General features: G+C 33.4%; 1 pseudogene; it reads left to right on the top strand.

Moving 5' to 3' along the window:
* Positions 1–9,334: 9,334 nt before the first annotated feature.
* Positions 9,335–20,725, top strand: LOC133854186 (carbon catabolite repressor protein 4 homolog 4-like; annotated as a pseudogene).
* Positions 20,726–22,294: the final 1,569 nt, after the last annotated feature.

Raw genomic sequence — 22,294 nt, 5'->3', positions numbered from 1 at the left:
ATTGATGGTTTATGTGTTAAAAAATAAAAAAATAAAAAAAAAAATAAATTTTTTTACCTCTTTTGTACATCTCTTTTTTTAAATTAGCGATTGGATTCGTTCATTTGTGAATCCTACGGAGCTAATGATTAATTTTAAAAAATATATATATAAAAAATATTAAAAAGTAACATGTCTCAAAGGGAATGAACCACCGACAGCTTGATCTAAGAAAATATCTTCTTTCTCTTGAAAATATATATATATATATATATATATATATATATATATATATATATATATATATATATATATATATATATATATATATATATATCTTTTTAAGAGAAGTTGACAAGGCAATAGGTTAGGTCATCTTGTCGATTTGTCGTTTGATTATGGTTACGTCTTATGACACCTCTCGTGTCAAAAAATTATTATTGTGGGGCCAAACTAAAAATTTGAAAGTAATTTATCACATATTATGTGTTTAACAAAAAGTATATCTCTAAAAGTTCATAAATATGTGTCAAAATTGATATATTAACAACGTAATATGTTGGCACTAGTACAAATTTAAAAAATACAAAAATACAAATGTTTAAAATTACATCATGCGGTCTTTTAGTGAAACAAAATCGTAAAAAAATTCAAAAAAAAAAATTGTGTCTAGCAGTCTTTTAGAATTCTAAAAAATATCTTGTCGTTTCACTTTGCTCTGAGTAAATTAACTTCTCGGCACAGATAGTGTAGGCACAATGAAAACGCCAAAAAAAAGTTCTCGGTGTTTTTTTCTATGCTTAGCACTTAGTGGTGTTTAACAAACGCCTATAAATAGCTTTTTTCTTTGTAAACCCTAGACAAAATAGGAAAAAAGGGGCTCAAAAAAGTTAGACTCTTTGTTATTTACTCCCTGTTTTAGTGTTTTATATTTTGAATTAAAAAAAAAAAAAGAAAAGAAAAAGAAAAAATGAAACGAAGTGGGCTAATGGAACATGATTTTACTCTTTGTTTCATCAATTTAATGAAAAATGTGGATCCAATTATATATATATATATATATATATATATATAGCTTTTGAATCAAACAAAGACTTGCGAATTTTCTTTTTAAAACAAAAAAAAAAAACTTAAGCAACGACCTCTGTTGGCCTTTTAATAGATCTACCAATAGTTGAAAGTGTGCAGTTGAAAATACATGTAACATTTTTTTAAAAAAACTTAAATAAAATAAATAATACTATTTATTAGACTGTTATGCAATTGCTAGAGGCAATGAAAACTAGTATTTACTTTTTTTTTTTTTGACAAATATTAGTTTAAAGGCTAATTTTCATTTCTCCGTTATGAAATTGTGTCTACTAAATAAAATTTATCCTTCTAAAATGAAAAATGAAAAGCCCCCTCCCTCACATGGGTTTGCGGGTACACCTTTTTTCAATTTTTTTTTTTCTTTTTTTTTTTCGGTTCAATCGGAACTTTTGACTTCAACTATTTTATTCTTTTTATTTAATTATTATTTGTACTCGGGTAGAACAAAATTCAACTCAAACAAATTTTAGTTCAACAAGAGACCGACTCCAATCATAATAATGCTATAGGGATTTGATCTTTTATCACTTTAAGATATAATTTTTTGATTACTTAGCACATGTGGTAAAGTGGTCATTTAGCTAGATTTAAAATTTTTTCTAAAAATAAAAAGAAAAAATTAAAGGTGATTAAGAATTGTATCTTGAGAGATAAGTGATTCATATTACACAACTATTTCACATCGAAGACACGTGTGAGATTCATGCATGTGGGTCTCACATGGCATGTAGGTCCCGTCCAATGTGTCTTGAGGTTGTGAAATAGTTATGCACATGTTATAATTTTATTATTTCTCATCTTAGGATGATAATATATCATAACTCAATGCTATAAGAAAATCCAGGCATTCTTTTGAGCCCTAAAATTACTATTACTATTTCAAGTAATATTCTTTATATTATTTTAATCCTCCAACCGACAAGGCAAGAAGCCAAATTCATTGTAAAGTGCCAAAAACAATCAAGAATGAGTAGTACATTGTCACTCCAAGATATAACTTCTTATTATTTTTATCTACGTGACAACTTTTACTTTTATTTATTATTATTATTATTATTTAAAAAAAAATTCCTAAAATTAGGAGGTCACCTTATCATATAAAAAGTGATCAACAATTGTGTCTAGAGGGTGACAAAACATCATTTCTCATCGATTGGGCTTGTTTGATAAGGGAGAGAAAATTTTCTTTCTCCCTCTTCACTTTTTTAAAAAATAATCAACTTCAAAACATTCTATCTTTATATCACATCAATAATTTTTTTTATTACTATTTAAATAAAAAAATTACTATAATACAAAATTTGTTCACTTTTTCATATAAATTTTGTTTACTTTATATCACATCTCTCACAACTTACTACATCACCCAAGTTACAATCCCATACCAAACAACTGGATCAAGAATTGATATTAGTTTCTTCTGTTGATGAGTAAATGTGGAGGAGATGCAGATGCCCATAACTTGTCTAAAGAAAAGATAGGCCATTTTGAAGAGATATACTATATTCAGCTTCAGCTTGTAAGACTGTCTGCGTCTATCTCTTTCTCTCAAATTATTATGATGTGTGAGACTTCGTCAATTCCTGATTCCTCCTTCTCCTTCGCTCTCAAAAATAAAAAAAAAAAAAAAAAAAAAAAAAAAAAAAAAAAAAAAAACTTGTCTAAAGAAAAGAAGTGGCAAAGGCTGCCATCCACAGCTCCCATCTTTCCATTTGTTTTGTATTATTATCCTCTCATTCAATGTGCATTTAATTCTGTCCTTTCTTCTTCTTTTACCTCTACTTTAATGACAGTTGTCTACACAGTTTCGAATTTACTATAATTATTTTTTTAATAGGATCTTTTTATTTTAAAAAAGTTGAAAAATAATATTTATAAAAAATAAAAAGTATGACATGTTATAAAGGCAGTCAAAAAGGATTTTATTTTTAAAAGTCTTCTTTTTTTCACTTTTGTAGAAACATTTTTTCTTTTCAAAAAATCCCCATTAGAGAATCGATTATCCATACATGTTGAAATTAGTTATATTATTATATATTTTGTTGAATTATTAGTAAGCAATAATTAAAAGCAGCCACCAATTCCAGATCAATCCATGAATAAATAATTCAACGTTACCATCATGGACACGTGTGACCCATTGGGGGGTACGGTTGCAATCAATGAGTCACATCGCCCGTTCGCTAGCTAAGACTCGGGGAAGTTTCGGACCGATGTAATTGGTCGGGCGTGTCTCAACAGGTGGGTTTGGGTAACCAAAGTTGATTTGGCCCGCTAATAAAAAGTCAATAGAGATTGATTGGACTTTCTTTAGGGAGGATGAACCTTATTTTTTTTTTTTTTTTTTTTTTTTTTTTGGGTTAAATACATGTTTACCTTGGGTACTTTATGATTTTTATTTTTTGTTCTATCAGTTTCATTTTTTATCAAATTTGGTACCTGTGGTATATGAAAAGACGGAAATGGTACTTCTGTCTGATTTCCCATCTAAAACTAACGTCCACCCATGTCATTTTCTGTTATGTTGTTGTCTGAATGTTTTTGGAAACGATGTGTAAAGAATTGAGTTCTGGGCTTCAAATTTTTAGGTACCCAATGACGTGGGTGGACGTTAGTTTTGGACGGAAAATCAGACGGAGGTACCATTTCCATCTTTTCATATACTACATGTACCAAATTTGATAAAAAGTGAAACTGCAAGAGCAAAAAATAAAGGTCGTAAAGCACATAGGGCAAATATGTATTTAACCCTCTCTTTTTTAAGTAGATAATACTTCTTGGGCCCTACACCAAATATTTTGGAGAAAAATAGGGCTTTCTCAGCCGAATAATGAGAGTGAACCTCATGAAAAAGGAAAAAAAGAAAAGAAAAAAGGAAAATATATCTTCACAAAAAGTTATTGAATTATATATCATTTTGAACTTTTGAGATAAGGATATTAAATTAGCAAACGTTTTAAATTGGGGTATCCAAGTTTTCAAACGTCTCACTTTTCACTTAAAGGTAACTTGGATGCCCTAGTTTGATATGTTTGCTAGTTCAGTATCTTTATCACCGTATAATTCGATACACTTTTGTGAAGTTATTCAAAAAAAAAAAGTAGGAAAAAATACACATATCCCCTCAAATTACTACTCAATTGTTAATGTCCTCTTCAAACTACCAATTGTATTAATGTCCATTTTCAAACTACTAAAATATGTCAATGTTTCTTCTAAGACCAACAAAAATACAAAAATGACCCTAATTTCTTTTCAATAGGCAAAAATGTCTTTATAATTTCGAAAAAAAATTCTAAAAAAAAAAAACTAAAGAAATAATTTTTTTTAAATAAAAATAAAATTAAAAAAATTATATTTTTTTTAAAACAAAAATTAGAAAAACGAAAAAAGAAAAAAAAATGAAAATTATATTTTTTTTTTTGAAAAAAAAAACGAAAAAAGAACCCGTTTTTTTTTTTAGTTTTTTTTTTTTTGTATAACTTTTTGGTATTTTAGATTTTTAATTTGTTTAAAAATTAATAATTTTATGAAGGGTATTTTTTGTTATTAGGGGGGAAATTGACATTTTTTGATAATTTAAAAGGAAGATTGACACAATTGGTAGTTTTGAAAATATTAATAATGAAGTAGTAATTTAAGAGAATTATGTGTACTTTTTTTTTAAAAAATAAAAATAAATAAATCATGCGCGGTGAGTAGTAGACTTAGAGAAAGCCCAGCCCATGGAGGATAGATTTTCACGCAAAGCCTTGCATGCAGCTCCTCCGGCCCAGGCCATTTCATCGAAATTGGATCAGGCCACGCTGCTTATAACTTGCATTGGAATGAAATGAGAAAAGGCTTCGAGCACATTTTGTAAAATATCTAATAAAAATGTTTTTTTTTTTCAAATTTTTTTTTATACATATATATATATATATATATATATATATATATATATATATATATATATATATATATATATATTTTTATCAAAGGTTTATTAAAGAATTAATTCATACTGTCATATCTGTGTTTTTTTTTTTTGAACGAAAAAAACCTTCTTCATTGCCGGAACAAACGCCCGAAAACCACTCAAAAGGTTACAAAGATCAGAACAAATACACAGATCAAAGAAAAGAAGGCATTTACATACGCCTGAAGGCGAAGCTAAACCAAGCCCGAAGGCCGAAGGTAGCGACTAGAGGTAAAGAACCTTTAACCACAAAGCCAGGGGAAACCCTAGCTTAAAGCAGCTACCGAAAACCGGTAGACTGTGAGACAAGTGAAGAATTTACAACCAAAACAAGTAGAAGCTCAGGAATACAAGCACAGGAAACAAACAGCCGAAAACACCAGCGAGTACAGAACACACATCGTCTCCGGGAACCCCCCCATCAACGGGCGACCTTCAAAAGTCCAGATCGGCACCTTGCGAAGCCGAAAAAACAAGCCATAACCCGCACGCGCGAGGGCATGAAGGAAGACTCCCGACGTGTGCTGATCACGCGCCGAACAGGAGAGAGCTACACGGTCCCGCCAGGTGACCATCGAGACCGTAGAGGGCCGAAGACCGCAACAGGAAGATTCTTGTCGAAAGAGAGCCAACCGAGGTTAATAGATCTAGCTTTGAACAACATCTCCACCGACCATTCTCCAACACCCGTCTATCTTCCCCCTGGGTCGTCCTTCCAATGGTGGATGTTGTCTCCAAGCCATTAGGGCTGTTGGAGTTTTCTTCCTCCCAGTGCTGCACTGGTGGAGGTTGTTTTGTCTTTGTTTTTCTTTGTCTTTGATTGGAGCAAGTAGAGGCTTTTGGTTTCTGGTTCGTGGAGATAATCCTTATTCATCTAATCTAAAAGTTAATGTTAATTTTTTTTCTTCTTATTTTTTTATTTTGAGTTGGCAGTGAAAGAACAACTTCCTTCCGTTCACTAAAAGAGAATCAATGTCGTGATTACATTAGCTAACTTAAAGGTATTGTATAAAAATCCAAAAAATGTTTAGATTAAAATTTTTTAAATTATTTGTCCAAATTTTATAAAATTCAAATAGATGATAATTTAACTTTTATTTAATCAAATAAATCTTGTAATCGGTCTCTTACCTGATTGAATTATTTCAAGTCCAAACAAATAATTTAAGAAATTATTTATGATTCGCATTTTTTTCCCAACTTTAACAAAGCTGCGGAAAGCGGTGACGGACAACTGGAGGCCGACAAGGTTCACTTTGTGCCGTCAAACATTCTATTTCAACTCAAGAAATCATGTGACCGCTCAATTATGTACTGAAAAATGATTCCAGTTCACGTGATATCTCACGGTGTCGGATTTTATAAATAAAACTTGGTTAAACAAAGAGATCTGAATATACATTTTAATTTTTATTGCAGCTGCTTGGAGAGAATAAAATAGAATCCAAAGTGTTATATTGCATATAGATCTGGCGATATATATGGTCTTATTTTTGTAAAAGATCAACAGGAATCATCCCATTTAATTAGGCTTAGACTTTAAATGAATAAATTATTTATCATATATAGATCGTTTTATTTGTTCACTTTTTCTTATAAATTCTTTTTACTTTATATCACATTTATATCACATCTCTCACAACTTACTACATCACCCAAGTTACAATCCCATACCAAACAACTGGATCAAGAATTGATATTAGTTTCTTCTGTTGATGAGTAAATGTGGAGGAGATGCAGATGCCCATAACTTGTCTAAAGAAAAGATAGGCCATTTTAAAGAGATGTGCTGGATTCAGCTTGTAAGACTATCTGCGTCTACTTTCTTCTCTCAAATTATCCCGATGTGCATGACTTGTCCCATTTCGCCTTCCCCTTTACTCTAAAAAAAAAAAAAAAAAAAAAAAACTTGTCTAAAGAAAAGAAGTGGCAAAGGCTGCCATCCACAGCTCCCATCTTTCCATTTGTTTTGTATTATTAACCTCTCATTCAATGTGCATTTAATTCTGTCCTTTTCAAACTATTTGTAAACATTAAAAAGCTTGAAAAATAATATTTATAAAAAATAAAAAGTATGACATGTTATAAAGGATTTTATTTTTAAGTCTTTTCTTTTTTTCACTTTTGTAGAAACATTTTTTCTTTTCAAAAAATCCCCAAAATTTAGAGAATCGATTATCCATACATGTTGAAATTAGTTATATTATTATATATTTTGTTGAATTATTAGTAAGCAATAATTAAAAGCAGCCACCAATTCCAGATCAATCCATGAATAAATAATTCAACGTTACCATCATGGACACGTGTGACCCATTGGGGGGTCCGGTTGCAATCAATGAGTCACATCGCCTGTTCGCTAGCTAAGACTCGGGGAAGTTTCGGACCGATGTAATTGGTCGGGCGTGTCTCAACAGGTGGGTTTGGGTAACCAAAGTTGATTTGGCCCGCTAATAAAAAGTCAATAGAGATTGATTGGACTTTCTTTAGGGAGAATGAATCTTATTTTTTTTTGGGTTAAATATATATTTGTCCATGGTGCTTTATGATTTTTATTTTTTGCTCCATCAGTTTCATTTTTTATCAAATTTAGTACCTGTGGTATATGAAAAGACGGAAATGGTACTTCCGTCTAATTTCCCGTCTAAAACTAACGTCCACCCATGGCATTTTCTATTATGTTGTTGTTTGGATGTTGTTGGAAACGATGTATAAAGAATTGGGTTTTGGGCTTCAAATTTTTAGGTACCCAATGACGTGGGTGGACGTTAGTTTTGGACGGAAAATCAGACGGAGGTACTATTTCCGTCTTTTCATATACCACAGGTACCAAATTTGATAAAAAGTGAAACTGAAGGGGCAAAAAATAAAGGTCGTAAAGCACATGGGGCAAATATGTATTTAACCCTCTCTTTTTTAAGTAGATAATACTTCTTGGGCCCTACACCAAATATTTTGGAGAAAAATAGGGCTCTCTCAGCCGAATAATGAGAGTGAACCTCATGAAAAAGGAAAAAAAAATAGAAAAAAGGAAAATATATCTTCACAAAAAGTTATTGAATTATATATCATTTTGAACTTTTGAGATAAGGATATTAAATTAGCAAACGTTTTAAATTGGGGTATCCAAGTTTTCAAACGTCTCACTTTTCACTTAAGGGTAACTTGGATGCCCTAGTTTGATATGTTTGCTAGTTCAGTATCATTATCACCGTATAATTCGATACACTTTTGTGAAGTTATTCAAAAAAAAAAAAAAAAGGGAAAAATACATGTATCCCCTCAAATTACTACTCAATTGTTAATGTCCTCTCCAAACTACCAATTGTATTAATGTCTATTTTCAAACTACTAAAATATGTCAACGTTTCCTCTAAGACCAACAAAAAGACAAAAATGACCATAATTTCTTTTCAATAAGCAAAAATGTCTATATAATTTCGAAAAAAAAAAACTGAAAATTATAATTTTTTTTTTTAAAAAAAAAACGAAAAAAGAACCCTTTTTTATTTTTTTAGTTTTTATTTTTGTATAACTTTTTCGTATTTTAGATTTTATAATTTTATGAAGGGTATTTTTGTTATTCAGGGGGGAAATTGACATTTTTTGGTAATTTAAAAGGAAGATTGACACAATTGGTAGTTTTGAAAATATTAATAATGAAGTAGTAATTTAAGAGAGTTATGTGTACTTTTCTTAAAAAAAAAAAAAAAAAAAAAAAAAAAAAAAAAATTCTATTTGAGTTGAAATGAAAAAGGCATGCAGAATTATAGGAAAAAGAGCCAATCATGCGTGGTGAGTAGTAGACTTAGAGAAAGCCCAGCCCATGGAGGATAGATTTTCACGCAAAGCCTTGCATGCAGCTCCTCCGGCCCAGGCCATTTCATCGAAATTGGATCAGGCCACGCTGCTTATAACTTGCATTGGAATGAAATGAGAAAAGTCTTCGAGCCCATTTTGTAAAATATCTAATAAAAATGTTTTTTTTTTTTTTTTTTTTAAATTTTTTTATACATATATATATATATATATATATATATATATATATATATATATATATATATATATACTTTAGCTAATGTTTTTATTTTTTTTTATCAAAGGTTTATTAAAGAATTAATTCATACTGTCATATCTGTGTTGTTAAATATTTATAACATAAAAAATGTGGTATATTACATGCATTAATCCCAAAATAAAATAAAATACAATAAAATAACATAAAATAAACGAAATATAAAAAAATTGTATAAATAAAACGAAGGATTTTATGCATTTGTAGAGCAGAGTAAAAGAGTGTTCAGAGTTGGTGGCATGAATCAATGGTAAAGGCCTTCCATGCGCTTCCTCGCCTACCCATTGTTCCCTCCTTTACAAGGTGCGCCGCCATTCTTCGCACACTTCTGCGTGTATATATATATATATATATATATTTGTTTCCTATAAAATTCCAATTTTTAGATTATTAACAATTGGAGAAAAGTAAGACAAAGTCTGAAATGATTTGGGTTTCGATTGAGTTTTTAGTGGGAAACGAAATTGTTTTTGAAAACGGTGAATGCTGCTTTCGTAGTTGGATATCTGTGGTGGAAAAACAGGGTATAATTTGTGGTGCAAACTTCACTGATGGCATTGTCCATTGAAACGTATCTAACCACTGGTGGTGTTTTCACTTTGTTCGACTCAAAAATGCATTCCCCATAACCACAATACAGCCGTTTTTCTACAGCTTTCATGAGCGTTAATTAATTATTTTTTGCATAAGTAAAAGTCTTGTAGAGGAAAACAAAGGAAATTGAATTGAAGTTAGAGAATTTTTCTGATGAGTAAGAAGTTCAACTGAAAAATGCTCAGTATAACTCAGTATTTACTTTAACTCAGTATAACTCAAGACCCAAATTCAAATTTTCAGTTCCTAGTGGCCCCTCCTTCCAAAACAGTGTTATGTCTGACAGAAAACATGTGAAAGATAAAAATGACCCTGATAGTAAAACTAAGCCAAGGATTTCCCCGGAAAAGATGGTGGTCAATTTGCATTTGCTGCCTGAGGTGTTGACCAGAAGGACTCGCCAAGGAGGAAGATACACTTTGGTTGACATATGCCCCACCCCTTAATTCTCAAATTTATAGTAACAAAATCCATCTATGCAACAAATTCCCAACTTTGACCTCTAAAACAAGACATTTTTCTTTGCCTCCTGTCTTTCACACTATCACAAAGAAACTGCACTCCTTATGTCTACAAGCATCCTGCAGCTGTGCACCTTGAGCTGCGCACTTCCATGAAAGAACTCCAACAAATCCTGCCTCTCATTATCAAGAATGGCCTCTAGAATGACCACCTATTCCACTCCAAGCTCATCAGCTTGTTCTGTAAGTATGGCACAGTGTAACGAAGCTGCTCGTGTTACATATCAAAAAAAAAATAGAGAAGCTGCTCGTGTTTTTGAGCGATTGAAGTTTGAACCGATTTACTGGTCATTCGCCACAATTATGTGACAAGGCAGCACTGCTTCAAACTTTACTATAAATAGTGTGGGTCCGGTTCCTAAAAGCTTGAGAAACTGAAAAAGTGTATTTAGAATTCATCTAGACGAAACTAATTGACTGGAAATATATTCAAAGTGTTTGGGAAAATCCGGACTTGGAGGGAAAGAAACGATAGAAACTTCGACTACTGAGAGAGGACGTTAGAGGAGCTCAAGTCCTTTTTTTATTCTCTTTATACTTGGATAGCTGCGTATTTAGCCCTTTTGGTGATTAATTTTAATTATTTTTTTGTTCTTTTTTCCCCTTCTAGATAGGTGTTTCTCTTGTATACCTCATGTGTACCTAGGTGGCACTTTGTGATTTTAATTATATGTACTTATAAAAAAAAAATACGGACTTGGATTGCATAAACATAAGAGTTCATGACTAACAAATCTAGACATTTGGGGGAATAATATTATTGGTAGCATACCACCTAAGATTGGAAACTCAACTTAACTACATATTCTTAATTTTTCTTCAAATCACTTAGTTGGGGAGATCCCTAAGGAATTTGGAAGGTGGTTTCTTTGTTGAAGCTTACGTTGGGCAAACAATCAACTTTTAGGTGGTATACCTTCAAAGCATGGGTCCAGACAAACCTTGAGTATCTTGCCCTGTCCATGAACACATTGAGCAAGTCAATTTCCGGATGTATAGGGAACCTCACATTACTGCACTACATGAATTTGAGCCACAACGAGTTCAGCAGTGGAATCCCAACTCAAATAGGCAAGTAAGTTCAATTATGCCTGCTAGATATGAGTCATAATCATCTCATAGGGTTTGGAGGAACATGAGAGGACTTTGAAGGAGATGAAGTCTTTTTTTTTTTTTTTGAACACATTGTATATTTGGGTAACTGCTTTTGTTTCTCCTTTAGTGATTAGTTATCATGATTTTTTTGTTCTTTTTGCCTTTCATAGTTAGGTGGTTTTTTTTGTATACTTCCTGTGTACCTGGGAGCGCCTTACGCTTTTATTGATATTTCGAGTATATATAAAAAAAAGAATACATCTCATAGGGTGATTTTTAATTTAACAAAATTAAGATTGAAAATTAACCCTAAGGGGTTAGTTCAAGTGGCAAGAGCCTTAGTTTTGGTGACATTTCCATCTAGTCTAAGCCTAAGGTTCGAATCCCCTGTGGTGTAACCAATTCCTTGAGGCCAGCCTATTGGCGAATCTAGAATATTACCCGATCCGTGTGAAGGGGGCGCTTCGCACAGGTTCGAGGTTTACCCGATAAAGGTGGATAAGTCGCCCTGCCTTGAAGGGGTTCATTGTCATTAAAAAAAAAAAGCTTGAAAAATCATGAACTTGGTGCAGCCATTAAGATTTATGGGGAGTGGTTGGGTTGAAGTGTAGCGAGGTTCAGTGAGGGGCTAGGGTTGGTGGTTGATGTGGTAAACACCGCCTACCTCTATGGCTCAACAGCTGCCATTCTCTATGTCCTCCAACACTCCTGCCCTGAAAACATCTTATTCCACTTGTCTCCTGCCCTTTAATTGAGGGTGCTGTGGAGAGACAGGGCAAGAGAGACTGGCGGATTTTTTTTAATCTTTTTTAAATTTACCATTTTGTATTAGTTCTGCCAATTTCAATCCAATGCACCCTTCCAACATTAAGGGTATTTTTGTCTTTTTGCATACCTTTTCCTCTATTTTAATAGCTATTTCGGATGGAGAGAGTAACTCAGAACTGAAATTTCAAATAAGGGTCCTAGTGATATTAAGTTAAAGTTTGGTGATGTTTTTGAGAATGGGGTGATAGCGTGGGAGATTAAAGTGTAATTTATCCTCTACTTTTTGTTTTATATTTTTGGGGGTGGGGGGAGGACAATGCAATTGGATCTCATGCTAAGTTCCTATTGGTGCTGTTGATGTTATTTTTTCCCTTATAGATCTCTCTCTCTCTCTCTTGCTGTTTTTTGTTACTATTTTGTAGCTAATCTTTTTTGCACCAAATTGAATACTGGAGTATGCCTTCTCTCCTTAAATTAATATAGAAAGGAGGCTTAGGTCACAACTAGGTGAATTATTTCAAGCTTTTTATGAGAATGCTGGGTGCTGCTGACTTTATACAAATCAAAAATATTATTCAATCACTGTATTTTACCTTCTGTTTTTTTTCTTTGCCAATTTTATTTTCCTTTTCTTGAGAATGATTTTAATGGAAGCACAAAGGTCAAGGTCAGTATCTGTATCTCAGTGTTGTACTTAAACTTGAAATGTCAGTTATGAGGACTGAAAGTGGTTCTGACATTGCTTTTAGTGTTTGTGCCAATACTCGACAGGGATTGAGTGACACTACTGGTCCTAGCTATTGGGGTTTAAACCTTTTAGAAACTCACAGGTAGACCTGGGCTGTGATTCCAATTTTTTTGTTTTCTTTTAAGCCCAACAAAGTGGTTTTCTATTAAATATTATTTTCCAAAATAAAAGGTGTTGGCAGTTCCAAATATGGCTGACAGACCTAAGGTCACTTGATTTTCTTCTGATCTGAACCTGGTTTTCACTTAATACTCTGCCTGACCTGCTTGAAAGGAGTTGTGTTGTTGTTATGCACATTGTCTAACTGAACCCTATCTTTTGTTGGGCCATTTTCTCTTTTTCATTTAATTTCTTAGCTAGTGATAACCATGTAAGATGATGGATGATGTTTTATGAGGTTGCTTTGCCATTTGGAATATTTTTTTTCAGTTGATTTGGGTTGTCTTGGATTATGTCTAAGTGAGTAGTCGATTTGTATGCTTGTTGGTGGACTATTGGCAGCACTCGGAGTGCTGTTGTGTGGAAGATGATGCCTTTGTGCCTTTGGAGGGAAATGAATGATAGAAGTTTTGAGAACCGCGATAAGACTTTGGAAGAGATTAAGTCTTTATTTTTCAACACATTGTATCTTAGGATTGCTGCTTTTGTTTCTCCTTTGGTGATTAGTTATCATGATTTTCTTGTTCTTTTTGCCTCTTCTAGCTAAGTAACTTCTCTTATATACTTCCTGTGTATCTAGGAGTACTTTATGCTTTTAATGATATCTCAATTACTTAGATTAAAAAAAATGATTTTTATTCATGATTGTAGCATGACATCTCGAATGTTATATTACAGGCATCGGATTCCGTCTGGTCTCGTATAATATTTTGGCTCAGGTATGAAAACCAATTATCCAATGCACTTTCTTATGCTATCTTTTCTTCTTTCATTGCATTCACAAGGTGTGCTCTTGGTCTCAATTAGGTCAGCATTAGGTATAGAGAAGCTTGTCAATAGTATATAAATAAACTCAATGTGGATATAGGTAACAGTACAATACCATATTAATTCAGGGAAAATATACTTAAGTCTCCCAAACTACCACTCATTTTTCTTTTGTGCCTCCAGACTACCAAGTGTGACACTTAAATATGCCAAACTACCATCGTTTGACAAAAAAGCCCATCCGTCAGTGTTAGGTGTTAAAATGGTTACATGCGGTGCACGTGACCACTTTGACGAAATTTTTCCCAAAATGCTGTCACTTTTGACCCTTGAAATACCAAATTGCCCCTCTATAACTTTGGAAAAAAAAAAAAAAAAAACCCAAATCTAAACAAAACACAAGGGTGGCCAAACCACCCCCATAGTCTAGCAGGGTGGTTTGGCCACCCCCATTTTTGCTTTTGGGGGCGTGGCCTAACTGCCCCTACAAGTTTTGCTTTTAAGGGTGATTGAACCACTCTTACAGATTGTGGGGGTGGTTGAGCCGCCCACCCTAAATTCTTTTTATTTTATTAATTTTTTATTTTGTTTTCTAAGAAAAAATGGGTATTTTAGGAAGAACACGTGACCACTTTTCCATCCATTTTAACATTTGACGCTGATCGATGGGCTTTCTTTGTCAAAAGTTGTTTTTTTGACGTATCTAAGTGTCATTTGGTAGTTTGGAGGCGCAAATGAAAAACAGGATGGTTGTTTGGGGGCTTAGGTATATTTTCTCTGAACTAATATGGTACTGTTACCTACATCCACATTGAGTTTTCCATCACCTTTTTATCCCACATCAAAATAACCCCACCAGTAGAGCCAACAGCATCAAGAGCTACCCAATTCCTTACTGTTACCTACATCCCTAATGCTTGTTTTGGCTTTGTTTTATATCTCATATTTTTTCAGTATAAAACCACTTATGTTAAATTAGCAGTTGGCCCAAAACCTTAAATTGATAGGAATTAATGAGTTTAATTATTTAATTTAATATTCAATTTATCCCCCATATCATGTGTGGGTTTAAACTCCCCTTAATAAGTAAAACCCAACACATCGAATATTTTAATTGAAATGGGGGATAAATTGTAGGGTTAAGGTTAAGGTTCAAACTTTTAGGAGCTTGCTATGATATCAACTTGAAGAATATAGAAAAAAAAAAAAAAAAAGAGATGAAGAAGAGAGGAAAAGAGGGAAGCTGTCCGAAAGAGAGGACCCAGAATATGGGTTCCAATTCAGCTAACGATTTATTTATATTAGCGTCAAATAATGCAATTACATAAATGCCTCCAATGCATTTATAGTATTAAAATAGATGCAGCACATCAACAACTTACTGAAAAAGTAAGAAGGTGATATGTGACCCTTATGAATCCTGTGCTAGAAAGTTCTGTAGAGGTTATGTTATGGTAGAGGTCCTGATGTAGAGTAACTTCAAATGTAAAATATTCTCAAGTATGCTGTTTTTTTTTTTTAAATGAGAATCTTCAATTGTTAGCACTGATTGGCACCACACTGTACAATATCACTCTTAGTACTCTAGAAGCACTAGATTTATATTTCCCCCCTATTTATTGTAGGCTTATGTGAAGAGTTCTCTGTTTCCACACTCTCCATCTCCTTGTCTTAGGTAAATTTTTTTAAGTTCAATCTTTCTTCTTTTCTACATAAGTTGTGTTGATATTTTCTTTTATTCTTGTTCATAATTTCAATTCTTTGTGGGTGCATCCAAATAGGTATATTATAAATTGTAATTGTCATTGCCTTTGAATGTGATCGTGATGTATAGCATAGCAGACAATGAAAGTGGAAGTAAATGATCAATGGCATATATGCATTTGTAAAATACGAAGAGCTGCATTTGTTTTTATATGAACACACACACACACATATATAACGAAAAATGCATTTGTTGCATGTGGGAATGTGGTAAGTCAGTACTTTGCATATGCCTACTGGCATGTTATGTTACCCCTTAAATTGCCTTACCTTCTTTCCATTGCATAAATGTCGAGTATTTTCATACAATTGGGTGAAGTACAGATTGATTTTGAAACTGACTGCTTTTTATAGTCAATCATTTAATACAACCCAGAGAATATTCACTTTGTTTTCTTCTGAGATTCCCAATTTTTAGGAAGTATGTTTCTCGCAAGATTCATGTGTTGTGGAAAGTTTTTCGCATTTAGATTCTGTAGGCTGTGCTAAGTTGAGGGTTAGGTTGCATGATAAGTCTTATTCTCAACCAGGCTATAGGAGATTTATTTTTTTTGAAAGGTAAGAAAAGAAATAGCATTAAAAAAGCGTAAAGATGCCCCTAAGCATACGTGGAGTATACAAGGACTCCAAAACAAAATAAAAACAGAAAACAAAGGAATAAACACCTGAAAAAACCCAAAAGACAGAAGAAAGACTACTTCAAACCCCAAACCTCTTGCCTCTAACCCGACTAGAACCAACACCCCTAACATCGAAATTGATCGAGCATTCTAGATTCTTGAGCTCTCTTTTCCATTTTTGCTTAGGAACAGAGACAAAGCGCTGCCCCTCATCAAATGAAGTCAAGAAATCCAAAAAACCCTTCTTAGTCCCCTTGAAAGAAACCCCCATCGTGTGAAAACACGACCTAGGATCTTGCACTACCCTGGGGTTACAACAACCCCTCCCTCCGGATCATCCCCCTTCGAAGATTCACCCACCTCGAAGACCCAATTAGACTGCTAGTGCCTCCAAGACATACCGGGTAAAAACTTTGGAGAACACCCATACACCGAGGAGAACGGCCTCGGCGGAGAAATTCAAATTAATTGTTTAAAGATCACTCTTTTTCTTGTTATTGTGCCACCATATATAAGAGAGATCATATACATTCTAAATCAAAATGGCTACAGCCTTGAATTATGTAAATTATTCCCATAAAACTAAATAAAATAATTACAATAGAATCATATCTGATATAACTGCTAATGTTTAAATTGAGAATTTTCTAGCCTACCATTAAATTTTGACAAAAGCTCTACATTTCGCTTTTTTCTTTTTCTTTTTCTCATTCCCATAAAACTAAAAAAAATAAAAAATAACTACAATAAAATCATATCAGATATAACTGCTAATGTTTAAATTGAGAATTTTCTAGCCTAACATTAAACTTTGACAAAAGCTCTACAGTTTGCTTTTTGTTTCTCATTATTTTCCTAAGCTAATATAACTCTTACTGAAGCTCAAGTTTTCTAAAACTGGTATGATATCAACTAGCAGTTGTTAAAACTAGAACCTTTGTCGTTGAAGAAAATATAAAAATTTGCTGTCTGCAAAGATGGCTGATATCTAGAATGACAAACCTTACGTTGATAAGTTTGGCATTTATTACTCTGTTGAGGAAGACTTCCGCAACTTTGTGATTATTGTTCCTTCTCCTTAAAACTCTATTCTCTTTACTTTTCCAGTCCTCTGAAAAATAAGTTGCCTCCTAGAATATGTCCCAAAATACCTTTCATATATATATATATATATATATTTTTTTTATGTCCATTAAATTTCCATGTCGTGTCTGGCTATGTTCTTCTGATTTCTGAGCAATTCATGTGCAACCTACCAAATTAAATGTGCTCTTTTTGATGAAGTCTGATCATATTTCTAGTCACCATCATTTTACTCTGGCCTTCCCTTTTCTCCTGTTCTTTAGTGGTATTTTACTATATTTAAGAACTTTTTCTACATCTGTCTGTCTCCACTTCAGCAGCCTTTTGAATCCTTTAGAAGTTGTACATATTGATTTTATTTTAGTGGTAGCTTTTCACCTTATGGTTCTGTTCATGGTATAAAACACAACTGTCTTATTTCCTTTTTAGCTTTCTTTTCTTTATTTGATTCTTAACAGTACTCTATAAGTTTAACATGAAATACAGTGTTCCATTTTTATTTTTATTTTTTTGTTTCTGACATGCTAAGCTTTTGAAAAAGCAAATGCTTAAGGGATTTTTCTACTTCCAACTGTTTTAGATGTCATTAAGTTGTTGGTTTGTTGTGTTAAGAAGCAGATGTGATTATTCTCAGACAGTTCTTGGACTTGCATCTTACTTTTAAGTATACTTTTTAATGCTACCTTTCCGTTTTGACATTTTCAATGATGGGAAGGTCAGCTGGTGGCCAATATCACAAGAAGAGGCATGGAATGTTTGAAAGTTCAATAATTAGAAGCCTACATTTTTCTCTTTCTTGTAGATGTTGATTTTTCAGCTGCTCTAGGATTGTTGACGTAGGAGTAAATAAATAAGTTTATATACATATACTGTGCTCATTACAGGTGGAAAGCTCGTTCACAGGCAATTTTATCTGTTCTCAAGAACCTTGGGGCTTATTTTCTCTGTCTACAGGTTTGGTATTAGTTGTTGTCTCCCTTTTCTCCGACTGTTAGTTGTTGTCTCCCTTTTCTCCGACTGTTTGATGTCTTCACATATAATGAGAAAAATCTAAAAGTTTTGCTTGATACTTGCTAGTTTGTAAGTTGAGTTTCCTTGATATTTATCAGCAATGATCATATATATATATAGACATATATCTAATTGTTTTGATTTATATCCAATCAATCTTATCTGGAAGTTGATTAGTATGATAGCTTTTACAAAGGAAATATGGAGAGTCATGGATATTCTAGTATTTATGTCCAGAGAAATGGGCAGAAGCGTGACGGATGTGGAATTTTTTATAAGCAAAACAGTTATATTAAACTTCCTCTCTCCTGATTTAAAATGGATGAGCAGCAGTGATTTTGGATTTGTGCGCCAAACTCAATACTTCAAAGAATCATATATTTGAATTTTTTAACAAGAATGATCTACTGGTATTATAATTGACTTTAACGAACTGAAGGAAGCCGTAACCCCCGCAAATGATTTGCTACATTTCTTCCCTGGCCATGTATCACATTTATCGTGTCTTTTATGCATTCTCTTTTTCCACTTTCTTTTGTCCTTTTGCTGCCTTCATCCTGAATTAATAGTAATAAACTGAGAAGGAAGCTTCCTAAAAGTTACCCGATGCCTAATGTCCTTCGCTTGATATCAGTGACAAAAGGACCTTTATACTCTTTGAACAAAGAAGCTGCAACCGTCATCTGGGAGTTAAAGAAGATTCTTAAATTTGTTTGATACTTTGAACTCATTTCAAATTATATACACTGTCTTGGAAAATCCTGCACCATAACAAAGGTGATTTCTGCTGGCAAGTTGAACATTTTCTTGGCCAAATGACCTGGGACCTCAATCCAACAATGATATGATACTACAACTTTGCTTTGAAGTACCAATCATTTATGACTTGTCGTCTGCTCATAATGCTAGTATCAATTTATCATAAATGTATATCTTCTTAAACTATATTTGTGCTATTGATTCAGTGCAGAGTTGGTTTTAGAGGAGAAAATAGAATATAATGATCTTGTAGATTCAATTCAAGATGGGAAACTTTTGGGTGATGACAAACATGATGGTGTGCAGACCAATGGAAATAAAGGAGCTCAACCAAAAAATGGTCATTTGTTTTGGTCCTGTTATATATGTTTCTTTTATTTTTGTTGCATATTTTTTGGTACTGTACGAACCTTTTCTGTTTTTTTTTTTACTAAAATTATTATTATTTTTTTAATTTTTTAATTTTTTAATTTTTAAAATTAAGTTCAATCATCAATATCATAGAGCGATAATAGGCATTATACTATTTTCTTTAGTTCAAACTATACATAAATTTTAAAAGGCTTGTATACCTAGGAAAACGTCTTTTACTTTCAACGCTTTAGTTCAAACCATAATTAAACCATACGCAAACTTGACAGGAAGCTACAAGAAGCTCTAGGAAAATGAGCTCAAATGCGAGACAAATCTTGAAATCATGTGTGGTTTGCAGAAGTTGTGTGAGAAGATATTGTTTCTGATTTATTGTTAATATCACAGAATAAGGATGCTCCTATTTGGAGTCATTGAAAGATGGAGGGAAACAATCGTAGAATCTTAGGTTTGTTCGTGCATTCCGAGACTGGGGATTAGAACAGGTACTTTCCTCTGGGCCTGTTGTATTTTAATATCCCAATGGGTGAAGAGGCTGATTGGCTGTTTTGCAAGCCTAATCAAAATGGGAAGTCGGATGTCCTTTCTTTTAATGAGTGAGAGGATCTGGTCGTGTAGAGTTTCCATGGAAGAGTATATGGCACAGTAGAGTCCCAAGGAGAGTTTTTTTTTTTTGGACAACTGCTTGGTCTAGAATCTTAATGTTGGATGATCTCATTTAAAAGTAATATATTAGTGAATTATCGTTGCATGTGTAATCAAATGGGGAGTTGATTGCCTCTTGTGCTTTTGCTGGAAATGTACTTTTGGGCAGTACAAGAGTAGCTTGATCTGGAATGAATATCCCTTTATCATACGTGGACTACTACAAGAGAAAGGAATTCTGGACCTTAATGATGTAGAGCTTTCCATGATCATGCTTGAGTCTTTCTTCTTCAGATCATTCCACTGGGGGGATGCTTCCTCTGGCAGCATCACTATTTATTCTTTTGTGGAATATTTAGATCTGTTTACATTTTGATTGTAATTTTTATGTGAGCCTTTTGCATACAGCTAGTGTACATAAGGAGGTGGAAGACAGTGACAGAGCAGTGAAGAATTTAAAAGTCAAGGAACCTTTCATCTTACATCAAGCTAAGATTTATCCCCTGCAGCAACGGTTCTATTACTGTTTTTGTCATCGCAGACAAGTTCAATGGTCTCATTGGGGGACGGATCTTTTTTATCATCATTGTTGTATCCAACATGGAACAGAACAGATTTGAAAGCTTTTTTTTTTTCCAATGTTAAAGATATAACTTCAAAACTTAGAATCTTAATGCTTTCGCACTTTAAAAAATTGAGGTTGACCCTACAACTGTTGGGTGGGGGGGGGGGGGGGGGGGGGGGGGAGACAATACAATGATGGAGAATTAATCCTAAAGTAACCTTGGGTTTGTATGTACGAAATAAGGGTTGCTAGTTTTTTAGGCATACAGGTATTATTGTGAATTTTCAAGGTTAATTTGGTCTCTCTTTTTTTTATCCTGCAGCGTTTTAGTTGCCTTTTAGATTCTATTTTGTGGTAATATGTGTCAGGTTGGGTCAGTTTTGTGGATCTTTTGGATTTACTTTTTGGTCCAAATATGTTGACTTGGGTTGGTAGCAGCCTATTTAAGTTATGTAGTAATTCTTTTTTTTTTTTTTCCGTGATGCCAATGAAATATGGCAAAACCACCTCCTTTGCCTGATCTGTGACGTATGTTTCTCTTGGGTGTGATGCTCAAGAACCCTAGTTGTGATGTTTAGGGACCCTAGTGTGATGATGCTAGGTGCCATATACTTATCAAAAAATAGTGTGATGATGCTAGGTTCTATCATTTTTCTTTTCTGGTGTCGTTAATTTCTTTCTCCTTTTTTTATTTTTATAAGCAGTGTTGTTAATTCAACTTGCTGTATTTTTGCTTTATCTAGTTTCTAAGCTTCTAAATGCAACTTATGCTTTTAATGATATCTTGATTACTTATTAAAAATAAATAAATAAATGTAACCCAAAGCCTGCCTTCGTTTGCTAATCTTAGCATCCTAACCTTGTTTCTTAGATCTGCTTCGAATTATGACTTGGATGATGGTCTTATTTGCCATTCTTTTTACTGTGAACCATAATTTCTTATTGGATTCGTGGGAGTTGGTTGTGCTTTTTTTCTTCTCTTTCTTTCTTTTTTTATTTTTATTTTTATTTTTTTTATTTATTTTTTTAGTTTTTTTATTTTTTATTTTTTATGCACTAGTTTTGATCTTCTGGAATGGAGATGGTGTTGAAGTGTTTGCTTGGGCAATTGAACTTTTATGGTTGTGCACGACTGTTGTGGTCAAGTAAAACAATGACAGTTTAGGGCCAACCAAGTTTATATGAAAGAATATGTATGGGCAGTGGAATCATGGCCTCGCTCACCAAAGAGGTTCTGGAATGGTAGTGTAAAGAACTTCCAGCTCATTGTGTGGTTGGCCCACCAGGGTTAACAACTGAGTTTGTGGAACAACCTTTATATTTTTTTGATGAATATGGAACAGCCTCTTTATAGAAGGGAGAATATTGAGAGGGAATGAATAGTGACCCTTTAGAGGGTATCATCAAGATGCTCATGGCAAGGAAGTAGAGAAAAGGCTATATGTGATGATGCTCATGGCCATGAAGTAGAGAAAAGGTTATCTGGGAATATTCAGCTTATTGGGCTTGGTGTATGATGGCTTATGCTGCTGTTGCCAGGATGGTATTGGGATGAAAGAGCTGGCTCTGTCACCAGCGAAGTTGGATGATACAAAGTTGAGGTGCAATAAAGGTTAATTGGAAAGCAAAGAATGACTGGCAGGTTACATATGCTGGGGGCTTGTTAGAGCCAGCACCTCTGGTGGATATCATTGGCTTTCTTGATGATTTTCATATTG

Source organism: Alnus glutinosa, chromosome 13 (genome assembly GCF_958979055.1).
Source record: "Alnus glutinosa chromosome 13, dhAlnGlut1.1, whole genome shotgun sequence".
Classification (NCBI taxonomy): Eukaryota; Viridiplantae; Streptophyta; class Magnoliopsida; order Fagales; family Betulaceae; genus Alnus; species Alnus glutinosa.
Note: the sequence above shows the minus strand (reverse complement) of the source record. Positions and strands in the feature narration are given on the sequence as shown.